The sequence below is a fragment of the Anolis carolinensis genome, unplaced genomic scaffold (genome assembly GCF_035594765.1).
Source record: "Anolis carolinensis isolate JA03-04 unplaced genomic scaffold, rAnoCar3.1.pri scaffold_7, whole genome shotgun sequence".
Classification (NCBI taxonomy): Eukaryota; Metazoa; Chordata; class Lepidosauria; order Squamata; family Dactyloidae; genus Anolis; species Anolis carolinensis.
In genome coordinates, this window is record NW_026943818.1 from 13,577,312 (window position 1) to 13,595,184 (window position 17,873).

Genomic DNA, 17,873 nt, shown 5'->3' on the forward strand with positions numbered 1-17,873 from the left:
CTATCTTGTTTGCTGTGTCATAATAAAATAATAATAACAACATATCATACCATTGACATCTATCGGGAGGGATCGGATTGTGTTTTCCTGCATATTAGAATGGGGTTGGACAGCATGAATGGTCCTTAAAGGCCTTATTTCATTTTTGAAACCATTTTCTCTCCTCTCTATGGAGTTGTTCTGCATCAGTTATATTAGCTGGATATTGTTCTGCTTGGATGCAACAGCTGTAAATCCACTCCGGATTGTAGTCCAACCTTTTAAAGACATTTATTGATGAATCTGAGTCAATGGGCTTGTAGTGATTGGAGTACTGGGTTAGGGCTCTGGGTTCGCATTCATTCCCAGCCATAGAAATCCTTGGAAGTGGGGAACATTTCCCCAAATGCATGTGACTTGTAAAATACGAATGGAGAGAAGAAAAGGATGGAGAGAAGGAGGTCAGGAAGGAGCCAGTTTTACTGTAGGACGGGATAGAGCGGAGAAGGAAAAAATAGAGGAATGGTGGAAAGGGGAAGGATGGACAGAAGGAAAGAAGGAAGAGGAAACGGGGGAAATAGATCCCCCTAAAATGGAAGGAAAGAAGAAAAGGAGGGAGGAGACATGGGGAATAGGTTGGCCAAAACAGGAAGAAGGAAAGAAGGAAGGAAGGAAGGAAGGAAGGAGGGAGGGAGGATAGGGAAATGAGTTGGCCAAAGGGAAGATATAGAACTAGGTTGGCTAAAAACAGAAGGAAGGAATGGAGAAAGGGAAGGAAGGAGGGAGGGGAGGGAGATGTAAGAAAATGTTTTGACCAAAAAGTGAAAGAAGAAAGGAAGGAAGAGAAAATATAGAAATAAGTTGACTAAAATTGGGAGGAAGGGAGGAGAAATAGGAAAATGGGTTGGCCAAAGGAAAGATATAGAAATAGGTTGGCTAAAGGAAGGAAGGAAGGGAGGGAGGGGAGGGAGGGAGGGAGGGAGGGAGGAAGGAAGGAAGGAAGGAAGGAAGGAAGGAAGGAAGGAAGGAAGGAAGGAAGGAAGGAAGGAAAAAAGGGGAAGGAAGAAAAAAAGGAAGGAAGGAAAAAAGGAAGGAAGGAAGGGAGGGAGGGAGGAAGGGAGGAAGGAAAAAAGGGAAGGAAGAAAAAAAGGAAGGAAGGAAAAAAGGAAGGAAGGAAGGAAGGAAGGGAGGGAGGAAGGGAGGAAGGAAAGAAAGAAAGAAGGAAGGAAGAGAGAAAGGAAGGGAGGGGAGGGAGGGAGGAAAGAAGGAAGGAAGGAACGAAAGAAGAAAGGAAGGGAAGAAAGGAAGGAAGGAAGGAAAAGGAAATAGGAAAATGGGTCGACCAAAAAAGGGAAGGAAGGAAAGAAGGAAGGAAGGAAGGAAAAAGGGAAGAGGAAATAGGAAAATGAGTCAGTCAAAAAAGGGAAGGAAGGAAGGAAGGAGAGAAGGAAGGAAGGGAAGAAGGAAGGAAGGAAGGAAGGAAGGAAGGAAGGAAGGAAGGAAGGAAGGAAGGGAAGAAAGAAAGAAGGGAAGAGGAAATAGGAAAATGAGTTGGCCAAAGGAAAAATATAGAAATAGGTTGGCAGAAGGAAGGAAGGAAGGGAGGGAGGGAGGGAGGAAGGAAGGAAAGAAAGAAGGAAGGAAGGAAGAGAGAAAGGAAGGAGGGAGGGAGGGAGGGAGGAAGGAAGGAAGAAAGAGGGGAAGAGGAAATAGGAAAATGGGTTGGCCAAAGGAAAGATATAGAAATAGGTTGGCAGAAGGAAGGAAGGAAGGAAGGAAGGAAGGAAGGAAGGAAGGAAGGAAGGAAGGAAGGGGAAATAGGAAAATGGGTCGGCCAAAAGGGGAAGGAAGGAAGGAAGGAAGGAAGGAAGGAAGGAAGGAAGGAAGGAAGGAAGGAAGGAAATGAAGGGAAACAGGAAAATGGGTTGGCCAAAAAGGGAAGAAAGGAAGGAAGGAAGGAAGGAAGGAAGGAAGGAAGGAAGGAAGGAAGGAAGGAAGGAAGGGGGAAATAGGAAATGGGTTGGCCAAAAAAAGGAGGGAGGGAGGGAGGGAGGGAAGGAAGGGTAAACAGAAAAATGGGTGGGCCAAAAAAGGGGAAGGAAGGAAAGATACAGAAATAAATGGGCCAAAATCAGAAAAAAAGAGGGAAGGAATAAAAAAACTAAAAAATAAAGGGGAAAGGAATTATTAAAAAAGAAAAGAAAGGAAGTAGAAGGTGGAAGGAAGGGAGGAAAGGAAAGAGAGAGAACAAGGAAGGAAGGCAAGCAAGAGAAAGACGGGGAAAGTCAAATCCAGGGGGAGAGAGAAAGTCAAAAAGGAATCAAGGGCGGTGAAAGGAGGACCAAAGAGGAAGGAAAGAGGGAAAGCAGGAAGGGGAAGAGGGAAAAAGGATGGAGAAGGGGAAGGGGGAAAGGGAAGGACGTGGGGCTGGCAGCGCCTTCTTCCTCCTCCTCCTCCTCCTCGGGCTCTCCCTTCTCACCGGCAGCATCAGCAGCATCAGCATCATCATCATCTCTTCAACTGAGAGCGACAACAACAAGGAGCAGCCGCAGCCGCCGCAGCAGCAGCAGCAGCAGCAGCCGGGCTGGCTCATTAATCATCACTGCATCCCCAGCCAGGAAGGACCAGAGGAGCCCAGGGCCAGCCGCCAATCAGGAGGCGGTTGCCGGCGGCAACGGCCCTTACCCTTTGGAGGCTTCAAAGGCCCCTGCCTCCCTCCCCCCCCCCTCCCTCCTCCATCACGAGCAGAACATTGTGCGGATTTGGCACCCAGGGCTTCAGGGGGAAAAGGAACGAAAGAGAGAGAGAGAGAGAGAGAGAAGGAGGGAAAAACAAGGACGGAAAGAGACTGCAAAGGGGGAAAGGAAAGAGGCACTATATTATTATTATTATTATTATTATTATTATTAAAAAACAAGGACGGAAAGAGACTGCAAAGGGGGAATGGAAGAGGCACTATTATTATTATTATTATTATTATTATTATTATTACTATTAAAAAACAAGGACGTAAAGAGACTGCAAAGGGGGAAAGGAAAGAGGCACTGCAAACGTTAAGGGACCGCAAAGGCGGAAAGGAAAGAGGCACTATTATATTATTATTATTATTATTATTATTATTATTATTATTATTATTATTATTATTTAAAAACAAGGACGGAAAGAGACTGCAAAGGGGGAATGGAAGAGGCACTATTATTATTATTATTATTACTATTAAAAAACAAGGACATAAAGAGACTGCAAAGAGGGAAAGAAAAGACGCACTGCAAATGTTAAGGGACTGCAAAGGTGGAAAGGAAAGAGGCACTATTATTATTATTATTATTATTATTAAAAAAACAAGGACGTAAAGAGACTGCAAAGGGGGAAAGGAAAGAGGCACTATTATTATATTATTATTATTATTATTATTATTAAAAAACAAGGGATGTAAAGAGACTGCAAAGTCAGAAAGAGGCACTATTATAATATATTATTATTATTATTATTATTATTATTATTATTATTATTATTATTGTTATTATTATTATTATTATTAAAAAACAAGGACGTAAAGAGACTGCAACAGGGGAAAGGAAAGAGGCACTGCAAACGTTAAGGGACCGCAAAGGCGGAAAGGAAAGAGGCACTATTATTATAATAATATTATTATTATATTATTTTATTATGACACAGCAAACAAGAGAGATATGCTGGATTTCATATCACAAAATCACAAGTCGAACACTTCCCAAGCGTCTAGGACTGTGTGATGTATTTTCGGATGATGCGCGCAGATCCCAGTCGGGTGGCCTTTTGCAGTTGGCAGATCGTAATGTTGTCAATGTCTATTGTTTCCAAATGCCGGCTGAGATCTTTTGGCACGGCACCCAGTGTGCCCATCACCACCGGGACCACCTGCACTGGTTTCTGCTTATTATTAAAAAAAACAAGGACATAAAGAGACTGCAAAGGGGGAAAGGAAAGAGGCACTGCAAACGTTAAGGGACCGGCAAAGGCGGAAAGGAAAGAGGCACTATTATTATTATTATATTATTATTATTATTACTATTAAAAACAAGGACGTAAAGAGACTGCAAAGGGGGAAAGAAAAGACGCACTGCAAATGTTAAGGGACTGCAAAGTCAGAAAGGAAAGAGGCACTATTATTATTATTATTATTATTAAAAAAACAAGGACGTAAAGAGACTGCAAAGTCGGAAAGGAAAGAGGCACTGCAAACGTTAAGGGACCACAAAGGTGGAAAGAGGCACTATTATTATTATATTATTATTATTATTAAAAAACAAGGATGTAAAGAGACTGCAAAGTCAGAAAGGAAAGAGGCACTATTATAATATTATTATTATTATTATTATTATTATTATTATTATTATTATTATTAAAAACAAGGACGTAAAGAGACTGCAAAGTCAGAAAGGAAAGAGGCACTATTATTATTATATTATTATTATTATTATTATTATTATTATTAAAAAACAAGGAATTTTTTTTATTTCCCTCTAGGAATATTTTCTGTCCTCCAGGGCACATCTATAGTTCCTTCTTAGGTCCTCTAGGCAATTATAAGGGACATGCCCACCAGAAATTATCATAGAGTCAGCCTGGAGGACCTAGAAAAATACAAAGTATGTCTCCTCTATGAATTTTCTAAGGCCTCTCAGTTCTTTTATGGTGTGCTTCTGCCAAAAGGATACCTTTCTAGGACTCTTCTAGGCCTTCCAAAGCAATGTTACAGTTAGAAAGGATACTTCTCCAACAAAATATATATTGTCTAGGAATTTTCTAAATCCTCCAGGTGATTTTATGGAACACATCCAACAAAAGTTACCATAGAGTTGCCCTAGAGGGACCCAGAAAGTTATTGAATTATTCTAGGAATTTTCTATGTTCTCAATGTAATTCTATGGTATGCTTCTGCCAAAAGGATACCTCTCTAGGAATGTTCTAGGTCTTCCAAGGCAGCTTTATTATTACAGTGTTCCCTCACTTATTGCTGGGGTTAGGTTCCAGGACCACCCGCAATAAGTGAAAATCCGCGTAGGGACACTATATTTATTTTAATATTTGTACATTATTTTAGTAGTTATACACTATTTTAAGTCTTTATCAACCCATCGTGTGTTGATAAATCGCCTCCTTCTCCTCCCGTTGCCGCTTGGGCTCCTTTTCTCTCCCTTCGGCTTCTCCTTCCTCCCTTCCTTAGGCTGTAAATTGTAATTTTTTATGATTTATAATAGACTTTTAGAGTTTATTGAAAAACCACGAAACAGCGAATCCACGAAAAGTGAACCGCAAAGTAGTGAGGGAACACTGTACTTGCTAAAAAGGATACCCACATCCCCCAAAAAATGTCTTGTCTAGGAATTTTTTTGATTCTCCAGAACACTTTGGTTACTTCCTAGAGAGGATACACACATTCAACAAAATATGGATGCACCCTCTAGGGATTTTTTAGGTCCTCCAAGCAACTCTGACTCCCTAGGAATTTTCAAAGTCTTCTGAGGCAACTCTGTGGTTACGTCCTAGAAGGGATGCCAGTGTTTAATAAAATGTGTCCTCTCTAGGAATTTTCTGGGCTCTCCAAGCGACTCTATGGAAATTTCCGGAATTATTCTTTGAAAAGGGACCGACCCCCTTTCCTTCCTGGTCAGAAGCTTTTGCGAACATACGTCAGGCCTTGCCTGCCTCTTCCCCTTTCCCTCGGGCCGAAAATCCGCTTTCCCCGCCGCCTCTGCTCTCTCTGTCGGCGTTTCGAATGGCAAGTCTAACTGCGCAAAAAAAGAAGAAGAAGAAGAAGAAGAAGCAGAGAAACCTGTTCGCAGAGAGCGAGGCTGCATTTGCATACATATTAAGCGAGCCGTTAGAGGGAAAGAGATGAGGAGGCAGGCGGGGAACGCATTCGGTTCGGCAGAAAAATCAATCTCCGGGTTCTGATCGGAAGCCACCCACCCACCCGTCCCACTGCACAGACCATCGTCCCCTCCTACATGCCATGTTGCACAGACCATCGTCCTCTGTCACCCATTCCGCTGCACAGCCCAGCTCTGTGTGAAATAATAATAATAATAATAATAATAATAATAATAATAATAATAATAACTGGCTCACAAATGGGACCCTGAAGAAGGGAGACAGAAGGCCTGATCCTTGCAGCCCAGGAGCAAGCCATCAGGACAAACGCAATAAAGGCCAAAATCGAAAAATCAGCTGATGACCCAAAAGGCAGACTGTGCAAGGAAACCCACGAAACCATGGATCATATCCTCAGCTGCTGTAAGAAAATCGCACAGACAGACTACAAACAGAGGCACAACTCTGTGGCCCAAATGATCCATTGGAACTTATGCCTCAAGTACCACCTCCCAGCAGCAAAGAACTGGTGGGATCACAAACCTGCAAAAGTATTGGAAAATGAGCACGCAAAGATATCACAAAACCACAAGGTCAAACACTTCCCAAGTGTCTAGGACTGTGCGATGTATTTTCGGATGATGCGTGCAGATCCCATCAGGGTGGCCTTTTGCAGTTGGCAGATCGTGATTTTGTCAATGTCTATTGTTTCCAAATGCCGGCTGAGATCTTTTGGCACGGCACCCAATGTGCCCATCACCACCGGGACCACCTGCACTGGTTTCTGCCAGAGTCTTTGAAGTTCAGTCTTGAGGTCCTGATAGCAGCTGAGTTTTTCCTGTTGTTTTTCGTCAATGCGACTGTCACCTGGGATGGCGACATCAATGATCCAAACCTTTTTCTTTTCCACAACTGTGATGTCTGGTGTGTTGTGTTCCAGAACTTTGTCAGTCTGGATTCGGAAAGTCCCACAGTATTATTATTATTATTGCCCAATATGGCCCACACAGGCTCTTGGTGTGCCCGTGAAGGAAGGAAGAAAGGAAAGAGTGGAGGGTAGAAAGAGGGAGGAAGAAAGGGAAAAGAATGAAGGAAGGAGGAGAAAGAGAGAAAAAGAAAGAAGGAAAAGAAAAAAGAGGGAGGTAAAGAAAGAAAGCAAGGAAGGAAGATGGTGGGAGGGGAAGGAGGAAGAGAGAAAGAAAAAAAAGGAAAGGGTGGGAAGGAGGAAGGAAGAGAGAGAGAGAGAGAGAGAGAGAGAGAGAGAGAGAGAGAGAGAGAGAAAGAAAGAAAGAAAGGAAGGAAGGAAGGAAGGGAGGGAGTGAAGGAAGGAGGATGGTAGAAAAGGAAAAAGGAAGAAAGGAAGGAAAAAGACAGGAAAGGAGGGAGGAAGGAGGGAGGAAGAAAGAAAAGAAGGAAGGAAAAAGAGAGTGAAGGAAAGAGGATGGGAGAAAAGGAAAAAGGAAGAAAGGAAGGAAAAAGACAGGAAAGGAGGGAGGAAGGAGGGAGGAAGAAAGAAAGGAAGGAAGGAAAAAGAGAGTGAAGGAAAGAGGATGGGAGAAAAGGAAAGAAAGAATGAGAGAGAGGGAAGAAAGAAAGAAAGATTAATAAAATGAATAAACATTGGTATATTCTGACCAAGGTGCCACTCTCTCTCGCCCACCAAAGTGGAGGGTTTCGAAATGCTGTCCGCCCCCCCCCCCCCCCCCCCAGTCTGTCCCAGAAAGAGGCCGATGATAAAGAGAGTTTTGTGGGCTTTTTCGACAAGCCCCAGCAGAGCGGTGAGTCAGAGCGGGCCGTGAGTCAGAAAGGAAAAAGCAAACACATCCAGCGCATGCAGGCACCACGGCGCGAAGCCAGTTGAGACTCGACCCCCTGACTCACGCCACCGCCTCCAGGACTAAGGCCCCGTCCCTCCACACTGCGGAATTAATGCGGGGACCAAATTAATGCTGGAACACAACACACCAGACATCACAGTTGTGGAAAAGAACAAGGTTTGGATCCTTGATGTCGCCATCCCAGGTGAAAAACAACAGGAAAAACTCAGCCGCTCTCAGGACCTCAAGACTGAACTACAAAGACTCTGGCAGAAACCAGTGCAGGTGGTCCCGGTGGTGATGGGCACATCAAAAGATCTCAGCCGGCATTTGGAAACAATAGACATTGACAAAATCACGATCTGCCAACTGCAAAAGGCCACCCTACTGGGATCTGTGTGCATCATCCGAAAATACATCACACAGTCCTAGACACTTGGGAAGTGTTTCGACTTGTGATTTTGTGATACAAAATCCAGCATATCTCTCTTGTTTGCTGTGTCATACAATAAAATAATAATAATAATAATAATAATAATAATAATAATAATAATAATAATAATAATAATAATATGCATCACACAGTCCCTAGACACTTGGGAAGTGTTCGACTTGTGATTTTGTGATACGAAATCCGGCATGTCTGTCTTGTTTGCTGTGTCATAATAAAATAATATAGTAATAATAATAATATGCATCACACAGTCCTAGACACTTGGGAAGTGTACGACTTGTGATTTTGTGATACGAAATCCAGCATATCTATCTTGTTTGCTGTGTCATACAATAAAATAATAATAATAATAATAATAATAATAATAATAATAATAATAATAATAATATGCATCACACAGTCCTAGACACTTGGGAAGTGTTCGACTTGTGATTTTGTGATACGAAATCCAGCATATCTCTCTTGTTTGCTGTGTCATACAATAAAATAATAATAATAATAATAATAATAATAATAATAATAATAATAATAAAGGCCACCCGACTGAGATCTGCACGCATCATCCAAAAACACATCACACAGTCCTAGACACTTGGGAAGTGTTCGACTTGTGATTTTGTGATACGAAATCCAGCATATCTCTCTTGTTTGCTGTGTCATAATAAAATAATAAAAATAATAATAATAAAAATAATATAGTAAAGTCGGAAGGAAGGCATTAGCTAGCTTTGAGCCTTGGGATCATGGATGGAATAATAATAATAATAATAATAATAATAATAATAATAATAATAATAATAATAATAATACATCACACAGTCCTAGACACTTGGGAAGTGTCCCGACTTGTGATTTTGTGATACGAAATCCAGCATGTCTATCTTGTTTGCTGTGTCATAATATAATAATTAATAATAATAATAATAATAATAATAATAATACATCACACAGTCCTAGACACTTGGAAGTGTCCGACTTGTGATTTCGTGAAACGAAATCCAGCATGTCTATCTTGTTTGCTGTGTCATAATAAAATAATAATAATAATAATAATAATAACAACAACAATAACTTGTGGTTTTGTGAAACGAAATCCAGCATGTCTATCTTGTTTGCTGTGTCATACAACATCGTTGTGTCAATAATAACAATAATATAGAAAAGTCGGAAGGAAGGCATTAGCTAGCTTTGAGCCTTGGGATCATGGATGGAATAATAATAATAATTATTATTATTATTATTTGGCTTTACCAAGTTCTCACCCTTAAAGTGTTTAGTTTGGGGGGGGGGGGGGAGACATGACTTATTTCCATCCAAAGCAAACCAGGGGAATGTTTGGCTAGGATTATTTGCATTAAAAACCAAGAAACAGGGCCCTTGTCCCGCAAGTCGGCCGGACGGATAAAAACGGCTCTCCAAATATTTGCTCCTACTTCTGAGTCAGTTCTTGCGACACAAGAGTTTTGTCCCTTTGGCAAAAAAGGAGGGGAAAAGAACCTTGTCATCCCATATTTCTGAGTGCCTTTCTCTTCCTTTCCATCCACACTGAAATAGGTTTTGTTTGACCTAGAAAATGCCCGGAAAAGGACATATTTCGCCTTATAAATTAACCTCCAAAAACAGCTATAACTTCCAACGCTCAGAAGACACCAATGGCCCTCCCTCCAATGACATTTCAAGCTGTAAACATGTCTATGGCCACATGACCTTGGAGGTGTCTATGGACAACGCCGGCTCTTCGGCTTATAAATGGAGATGAGCACCAACCCCCAGAGTCGGTCACGACTGGACTTAACGTCAAGGGAAACCTTTACCTTAAACCCCATAAATAAAAATAAACATTAAAATTAAATAGAAAATAAACCTTCAAATAAAATGAATGAATAAAAGTAAACCTTAACACAGGGGTCCCCAAACTAAGGCCCGGGGGCCGGATGTGGCCCTCCAAGGTCATTTACCTGGCCCCCGCCCTCCGTTTTATAATACAATATTTTTATATCAGTTTTAATAATATATTATATATAATTATATAATATTGATAAAAATATTATGTTATACAATATAATACTAATAATAATACCATATAATAATATTAAATTATTTTATTTATTTATTTATTTATTTACAGCATTTATATTCCGCCCTTCTCACCCCGAAAACATGCCAAAGTGAGTAGATCAATAGGTACTGCTCCGGTGCTCCGATCACATTACACATATAGGCAAACGTTCAATGCCTTTTAACATAGAACAAAGACAAGACAAACATAGGCTCCAAGCGGGCCTCGAACTCATGACCTCCTGGTCAGAGTGATTCATTGCAGTGATTCATTGCAGCTGCTCTCCAGCCTGCGCCACAGCCCGAGCCCATATAATATTACAGTACAGTGGTATAGTTCAATACATAGTAATATATAATGCTAATATTTTGCTATGCTAATAATATAATATATTGTATGTACATACAGCTGCTCTGAGTCCCCTTTGGGGTGAGAAGGGTGGGATATAAATGTAGTAAATAAATGTAGTAAATAAATAAATGAACAATTTTAGACTCAGGCTCGCCCAAAGTCTGACATGACTTGAAGGCACACAACAACAACAACAACAATCCTAATTAACTTGACTATCTCATTGGCCAGAAGCAGGTCCACACTATCCATTGAAATCCTGTTAGATTTATGTTGGTTAAAATTGTTCTTATATTCAAATATTGTATTGTTCTTTTGTTGTTGTTGTTGTTTTGCACTACAAATAAGACGTGCATTCTGCATAGAAATTTGTTCATATTTTTTTTCAAATGATAATTCGGCCCCTCAACAGTCTGAAGGATTGTGGACCGGCCCGCTGCTTTAAAAGTTTGAGGACCCCTGCCTTAACATTACATTTTTTTAAATTAAATATAATAAACATTCAAAATAAGCATTCAAATAAACATAAGAAAATATTAAAATTATAATTGAAAAAAATGAAAAATAAACATTAAAATTCAATTTAAAAATGAAAAATAAAACTAATTTAAAAATGGGAGGGGGGGGGGGAAACCCTGAAGATGTTTGGAAGGCAATGTGTTCAGATGTTCTTTCCTTTCCCAAAAGCGTGGGTTTTTGGAAACCCGAGTGGCTTTCGGAGTGACTCACTTCCCTCTCTGCTGCTAATGTCAACCCATTCGCTTCCGCTTCAGCAAAAGAAAGAGAGAAGGAAGAAAAGAAAGAAAGAAAGAAAGAAAGAAAGAAAGAAAGAAAGAAAGAAAGAAAGAGGGAAATAAGCAAGGGGAGAGAGAAATGATTGCAAAGGGATAACAGCCCCTTGAAAGGAGGAAGAGATGAGTTTGGGAGGCATAATTAACAACAGACCTGGAAATGCATTATTATTATTATTATTATTATTATTATTATTATTATTATTATTATTATTATTTTATTATGACACAGCAATATAATAATAATAATAATAATAATAATAATAATAATAATATATTATTATTATTATTATTTCTCACCCATCTCTACTCAAGGCGTAAAGCATAATATGGCATAGCTAAAACAGGTCAAAATAAACTATTAACATTAATAGGTGAATTAAAATATATAAAAACCTTGAAAGACAGCAACATAAATTTAGAATGCACTAGCTGTGCCCGGCCACGCGTTGCTGTGGCAAAGTGGTGGTGGTATTGATTAAAAATTGTGTAATTTTTATTTGACGTTATTTGTATTTTTTATTAATTTTTTTGTAAGTTAACTTTTTAATTATTATATTTTATTATTTTCTTGTATTATTTTTAGCTATTTTCTATTATTATAGTATTTTATTGTATTAATTTTTTGGTGTTTTTAATTATTTTTTAGTGTTTTTTATTATTTTTTATTGGGTTGCTAGGAGACCAAGTTGGAGGAGCTTAGCCTTCTAACTGGCAGCAATCCGATAAAAGCAATTATTCCTCTCCCTCTAATTAGGACTTTATTTTTCTTTTCTTTTTGTTGTATCAACCCATGGATGATGGGTTGTGTTGTCAAATTTCGAGGTTGGGGGGCCTGTAGTTTTGTTGTTTTGTGGGTCGCCATGATGCCATCACTCTTTTATATATATAGATTATACATCATCATTCATGCCAACAGTTTGGACTTCTTGGTCCAATGTTTTGGACTCATTGCTCCAAAATACCAAAAAAAAAATGGACCCAAAAGGACCATTTCCACTCTAGGCATTTTCTCCATCCTTTAACCCAACTTTATGGTAACTTCCAGAAGCACCGGGTGGTGCAATGGGTTAAACCAAAAGATCAGCGGTTCAAATCCAGGGAGAGCTCCCTGTGTCTGCTCCAGCTCCCCATGCGGAGACATAAGAGAAGCCTCCCATAAGGATGGTAAAATATCAAACATCTGGGCGTCCCCTGGGCAACATCCTTGCAGACGGCCAATTCTCTCATATCAGAAGTGACTTTTTCGTTTCCTGAAACAAAAAAAAGCTAACTTCCGGGATATCATAGAACTGCCTGGAGAACCTAGCAAAGCCCTAGAGATGCCATTGCTTTCCAATGAAGGAAATATGAATTTAAATAAATATGAATTTAATTTAGGAAGTCTTCATTGACACTGGATGCAACAAGGGTGGTATGCAGATGTACTATATTGTAATATCTTATATAATACATTATATAGAATATAATACTGTAATATAATACAACAAAGTATATATTATATATAATATATATGCAATATTGTATATTATATATATATAATATTGGTTTGGCTTTTTTTTTCGTGTCAGGAACAACCGGAGTTGCTTTTGGAGTGAGAGAATTGGCCATCTGCAAGGACGTTGCCCAGGGGACGCCCGGATGTTTTGTAATATATATTGTATATATTACATATTGTAATTTATATTATATAATATATTACAGTAGAATCTCACTTATCCAACATAAGCGGGCCGGCAGAACATTGGCTAAGCGAATATGTTGGATAATAAGGAGAGATTAAGGAGAAGCCTCTTAAACATCAAATTAGGTTATGATTTTACAAATTAAGTACCAAAACATCATGTTATACAACAAATTTGACAGAAAAAGTAGTTCAGTATGCAGTCCCTTCAGGGAGATAATAATAATAATACTTTATTTTTCTATCCCGCCACCATCTCTCCGAAGGGACCCGGGGCGGCTCACATGGGGCAATGCCCAAAACAAAACAGAATAAAACAATTACAATGAATGTCAAAACAAAACAATAACATCAATCCAATAAAATAAACAATTTAAACATTTTTTAAAAATGCAATAAAACACATAAAATCAGAACAAATGAGTAATAATACAACATCAACCACTAGAGATTAAAGGGGTCGGGCATATAAAAACACAATATCCAAAGCTTGATGGTGGTGGGATACAAAAAATAAAGTACAGTAGAGTCTCACTTATCCAACATAAACGGGCCGGCAGAATGTTGGATAAGCAAATATATTGGATAATAAGGAGGGATTAAGGAAATGCCTATTAAACATCAAATTAGTTTATGATTTTACAAATTAAGCACCAAAACATCATGTTAGACAACAAATTTGACAGAAAAAGTAGTTCAATACACAGTAATGCTATGTAGTAATTACTGTATTTACGAATTTAGCACCAAAATATCATGATGTATTGAAAGCATTGACTACAAAAATGCGTTGGATAATCCAGAACGTTGGGTAAGCAAGTGTTGGATAAGTGAGACTCTACTGTAATCAGACTTAGACAGTCTTGTCCTATTAAAGTCTTATTATTATCATAAATTACAATTTTATGTAAACATTCAAAAACATTTAACCTATTGATGCCTCAAATAATGTAATTTTATTAGTATCTATATTTACAGTAGTCTCACTTATCCAACACTCGCTTATCCAACGTTCTGGGTTATCCAACGCATTTTTGTAGTCAATATTTTCAATACATCATGATATTTTGGTGCTAAATTCGTAAATACGTAATTACTACATAGCATTACTGTGTATTGAACTACTTTTTCTGTCAAATTTGTTGTCTAACATGATGTTTTGGTGCTTAATTTGTAAAATCATAACCTAATTTGATGTTTAATAGGCTTCTCCTTAATCTCTCCTTATTATCCAACATATTTGCTTATCCAACGTTCTGCTGGCCCGTTTATGTTGGATAAGTGAGACTCTACTGTATATGTGATATATTATATTAAGGTATAGGTAAAGGTTTTCCCCTGACATCAAGTCTACTGCATGGAGTGCCGTTACCTTCCCGTCACAGCGATACCTATTTATCTACTCACATTTGCATGTTTTCGAAATGCTAGGTTGGCAGAAGCTGGGGCTAACAGTGGGAGCTCACCCCACTCCCTGGATTCAAACCACCACACTTTCAGTCAGCAAGTTCAGCAACTCAGCAGTTTAACCCGCTGCGCCACTTAGGGGCTCTTATATTATATATATATATATATATATATATATATATATATATATATATAAAATATAATAATATATACTATAAAACAGATTATAATATAACTAGCTGTGCCCGGCCACGCGTTGCTGTGGCGAAGTCTGGTGGTATGGGAAATAAAGTATTGAGGAATTGGTGATAGTTAAGGTAAAGGGTCCCCTGGGCTGAGTGGGTTTCTAGGGGACCAAGTGAACAGAGCTTAGCCTTCTAACTGGCAGCAATTGGAGAAAAACAATTATTCCTCTCCCTCTAATTAGGACTTTTTTTCTTTTCTTTTTGTTGTATCAACCTAGACGCATGGATGAGGGGTTGTGCTGTCAATTTTAGAGGTTGTGGGGTGTTTACTTTTGTTGTTTTGTCCGCTGCCGTGATGCCATCACTCTTTTATATATATAGATACACACACACAGACACACACACACACACACACACACACACACACATATATATATATATATATATATATATATATATATATAATATTGAAAACTTGGATGTTCTGGATAGATGGATAGATTGCATTATTATATTGTTATTATTATATTATTATTATTTATATTATAATATAAATTATATTTATTTATTTATTGATATTTACTATTTATTTTTTATATTATTATTATTATCATAATTATTATTATATTTGCATCCCCTTGTCTCTTCCAAGCCATCGGATGCACTGTTCCGTATAGAGAGAGAGAGATAGCGATAGAGATGGCTGGCTATCTGCATTCCTTCTCCTCCTTCTGCTGCTGTTTCTCTCCTGGCCTCTTCTTCTTTGGAGAGACAGTGAGCATGAAAGATATTCCCTCAAATAAAGTTGGATTGCACTATATTATTGAAAAGCTGACCTCCAGTGGTCATTGGGACTTAAGGTTTTCTTGTCTTTTTTCCAAAGACGGGGACAATGGCATTCCTCACTCCTTACAGAAACCCTATCAAACCTTGTTTTTAAAACACCACAAAAGCCATTTCGGTCCCCAATATTTTCCCCGTTTTTTTAGTTGAACAACAGACAGCCTTCTTTAATGAGGTGCTCTTAATTTCGATTATTGATTATTATTTATTGATTAGTATTATAATATTATTATTATATTTATACTTACTCATTTTCTACTCCATTCATATAATTAACATGACTGACTGATGGATTTAATTACAGTAGAGTCTCACTTATCCAAGCTAAACGGGCCAGCAGAACCTTGGATAAGCGAATATGTTGGATAATATAATAATAATAATAATAATAACAACTTTATTTTTATACCCCGCCCCATCTCCCCAATGGGGACTCGGCGCGGCTTACATGGGGACCAAGCCCATTATTGATTATTATTTATTGATTAGTATTATAATATTATTATTATATTTATACTTACTCATTTTTTACTCCATTCATATAATTAACATGACTGACTGATGGATTTAATTACAGTAGAGTCTCACTTATCCAAGCTAAACGGGCCAGCAGAACCTTGGATAAGCGAATATGTTGGATAATATAATAATAATAATAATAATAACTTTATTTTTATACCCCGCCCCATCTCCCCAATGGGGACTCGGCGCGGCTTACATGGGGACCAAGCCCGAGAACATACAACAATAAAATGATGAAACAATTATACCAACAATAAAACATCAATATCAATAAAACCATCATAATAATCAACATATAGCATAAAATATTAAAAGCAGAAGAGTAAAACAAGGATCTGGGCCAAAGTGCAAAGTATAATAAGGAGGGATTAAGGAAAAGCCTATTAAACATCAAATTGGGTTATGATTTTACAAATTAAGCACCAAAACATCATATTATATATTTCCCCCGTTTTTTTAGTCGAACAACAGACAGCCTTCTTCAACGAGGCCTGGTGCTCTTAATTTCGATTACTGATTATTATTTATTGATTATTATTATTATTTATTAAATAATAAATATAAATTATATTTATATTTATACTTATTCCTTTTTTACTCCATTCATATAATTAACATGATTGACTGATGGATTTAATTACAGTAGAGTCTCACTTATCCAAGCTAAACGGGCCAGCAGAACCTTGGATAAACGAATATTTTGGATAATAAGGAGGAATTAAGAAAAAGCCTATTAAACATCAAACTGGGTTATGATTTTACAAATTAAGCACCAAAACATCATACTATATATTTCCCCCATTTTTTTACTCGAACAACAAACAGCCTTCTTTAACGAGGTGCTCTTAATTTCGATTATTGATTATTATTTATTGATTACTATTAATAATAATAATTAAATAATAAATATAAATTATATTTATATTTATACTTACTCCTTTTTTATTCCATTCATATAATTAACATGATTGACTGATGGGTTTAATTACAGTAGTCTCACTTATCCAAGCTAGACGGGCCGGCAGAACCTTGGATAAGCGAATATCTTGGATAATAAGGAGGAATTAAGGAAAAGCCTATTAAACATCAAATTGGGTTATGATTTTAGAAATTAAGCACCAAAACATCATATTATATATTTCCCCCGTTTTTTTAGTCAAACAACAGATAGCCTTCTTTAATGAGGCCTGGTGCTCTTAATTTCGATTATTGGTTATTATTTATTGATTATTATTATTATTATTATTATTATTATTAAATAATAAATATAAAGTATATTTATATTTATACTTACTCCTTTTTTACTCCATTCATATAATTAACATGCTTGACTGATGGATTTAATTACAGTAGAGTCTCACTTATCCAAGCTAAACGGGCCGGCAGAACCTTGGATAAACGAATAGCTTGGATAACAAAGAGGGATTAAGGAAAAGCCTATTAAACATCAAATTGGGTTATGATTTTACAAATTAAGCACCAAAACATATACAACAATTTTTTTATTTTATTTTAGAAAATATAACAGACAATCATGAAAGCGAAAAACAAGAAATAAAATAAAATAGCCACATACAAAAAAAGGAAAAAAGACACATACAAAAAAGAAAAAAGGACACATACAAAAAAAGAAAAAAAGACACATACAAAAAAAGAAAAAAGACACATACAAAAAAAGGAAAAAAAAACAATTTTGACAGAAAAAGCAGTTCAATAGACAGTAATGTTATGTTGTAATTACTGTATTTACAAATTTGCACCAAAATATCACGATATATTCAATACACAGTAATGTTGTGTTGTAATTGCTGTATTTACGAATTTAGCACCAAAATATCACGATATATTGAAAACATTGACTACAAAAATGCCTTGGATAATCCAGAACCTTGGAGTATGTTTATACATCATGTTGTGTAACATGA

The 17,873-nt window shown here is 37.5% G+C and overlaps 1 protein-coding gene across 3 annotated transcripts in view; it reads right to left on the minus strand.

The window, feature by feature from the left end:
• ntmt1 (N-terminal Xaa-Pro-Lys N-methyltransferase 1) overlaps positions 1-17,873 on the minus strand; it is a 128,988-nt gene that overhangs the window by 82,576 nt on the left and 28,539 nt on the right. The gene's annotated exons all lie outside the window — the stretch shown is intronic.